The sequence below is a fragment of the Ascaphus truei genome, chromosome 1, assembly GCF_040206685.1.
Source record: "Ascaphus truei isolate aAscTru1 chromosome 1, aAscTru1.hap1, whole genome shotgun sequence".
Lineage (NCBI taxonomy): Eukaryota > Metazoa > Chordata > Amphibia > Anura > Ascaphidae > Ascaphus > Ascaphus truei.
Window position 1 is genome coordinate 507,742,202 of NC_134483.1, and position 2,475 is coordinate 507,744,676.

Genomic DNA, 2,475 nt, shown 5'->3' on the forward strand with positions numbered 1-2,475 from the left:
AGAAGACAGGATGGTCGTACGTAGCCAGGTCAGAGTTGAAGAGATGAGGAGTCCAGTGAACGAAGCAGGGTCAGGCAGTAGGGAGATCAGGACCAAGGCAGGCAAGGCACAAAGCAGGAACCGGAACATAATGCATCAAGGCATGGCGTCACACAAGATTATGCTCAGCAATGATAGTCTGGGCTGAGCAGCTAGTAAAGGAACTTCCCTCCAATGGGAAGTGAGGCGGAAACAGAGAGGACATGCTGAAAGGCAGCAGGGTCATGCAGGTGCGCCCTATTGTGCAGCCTGATTATGTCTAGGGGCGGAGCTACGTCCCACACGCGTCACCGACGTCAGGGGGTGGCGATCCGATTGCGAGCCACTCACACACCGCACTTGAAGGTCATCCGAGCGGGAACAAAGCCTGGAGGGGGGTCCAGAGCAAGCCAGTCTTCCGCGCTTCACTGACGTACACTGGCGACACACTTTATTCGAGCTCGGCTAGTCCCACGAATTCGGGTATACCCGGGTGTATTGAGGTTTGTGACTGTTTTCTGCCCGAGTGCATTGAGGTATTTTCCAGTCAGGGATTGAAGCATTTTATTCCCGCTGGCTGCAATACTGCACAGTATATATATATATACTGCATTACAATTCATGAATTTATGCCATCTGGTAGACACGCGAAGCATTGCAGCCTATTAAATCCTAATCATTATCATTTAACAGATCAGCCGCCCGTCAGCCAGGCATGAACCCAGGCTGGGAAGGCAAACGCAACGGGGCTTGTCAGAGGTGAGGAGCGGCGCATTCCAGGTATCTGCCAGGTACATACTGGGTATTTGCTCGAATAAAGTGTGTCGGTGCAGTAAGGGGATGGCGACTCGATCGAGCGCCACTCGCGCACCACGCATGTTTGTCTTCAGAGTGGGGTCGGACTGGGAATGGATCTGGGAGGGCAGATTGTTTGCACTTCGCGCGCGTGCATTGGAACCGCCGTTGGAACGCAATACTTGAATGCCAGATGTAGAAGGCTGAATATGTTCGTTCCGGCCATCCGGATGGCAAATCCTCACAATGCAGACTACAGTGAATGTAGGAGCAGGGAGGGTTTGTCTGGAAACTCTCTAGCACTGTAAGGATGGGTACCAGCCAAACCCAGGAGCGGATTCCTTACACCAACGAGGAGACTCTGTTCCGGGGAACTTTCGAGCGATCCACAGTGATATGAGTGTGCCCTTATAGCACTCAATGCCTGTAAAGATTGGGAACATGTGAGTGTGACCTTTTACCACTGTATTTTTATGTATATTCATTAAACTGTATCACGCTATGTTCCCTCTATATGCATTCTTTAAGAGAGCTTGAACGTGACAAGATACTCTTCTGCTGATACATATGTGAGTTATTTTTTCACTTATCACTTGAGCACAACCTTTAATTTGTTGGGATTATAGGTTATTTGTTGTGCTGGTTGCACTCTAATGTGCTTCATTTTCCACCATTAATACCAGGAAACAGGAATTATGCTCAGCCACTTCCTGGTGGGAAGGGCTGACCCTAAATAGCATAGTCAGACAATAGGGGAAAATCTGCACAGAAAGCAGCATCAAGAAAAACAGGAGTCTGAGTTCAGAACCAGGTGATTTCGATAGCTGTTCAGGGAGAGCTTTGCCTGGAACCTCTATAACCATGTAAAGGCGAGTTTCAGTCAAACCCAGGACCAGATCCCTTACACCGTGGGGCCTAGGATTGACAGATGAAGAAAGAAGATTAAAGAAAAGAAGAAAATAATGACAGATGAAGAAAGCAGACGGTGATAGAAAATAAAAGAAAGAAAGATTTTTTTTTACCTGATGCTGGTCTTCAAGGTGGATGGCGTTGGATTGCAGGTGATGATGTTGCGGTACGAGAGCTTGCAGATACAACGGGATTCGGAGGGTGAAGACTAAAGGTAAGAGAAATATTGAATGTATGTAAATGTATTAATTTCAGGTTTTTTCATTGTATTTATTTATTTTTATGTTTGTGATTGCCCATTGACTGATAATGTATTTATCTGTGCCCCATTAGGGTACAGATAAATACAGTGACAGCCAATGCATTTTTTGGCAAATGCTTGTTTTGAATTGATTGTAATTTTTTCTATTTGTTTATTGTTTGGATTCAATTGTTTGGAATTTGGATGGCTTGTTTTTAGTACATTTTAGGATTGGTTAGCATTTTAAATTAATTATTTATTTTATTGGCTAGTGTTTAAAATGAATTAATAGTTTTGTTATTTAGTGCTTTAATTTATTAATTGATTGATTGGCTAGTGCTTTTATTTAATTGGTTGGCTAGTGCTTTAATTTCTTAAATTGGGATGTTTAGGTGCCTGTGTATATCTTTTATTATTATGTATTTTTGGCCTTCATGCTTTTTATTAGGATGACCATTGACTGCTATAGAGGCTTATCATGTGCATATTATATGGATATGATGTACCACTAT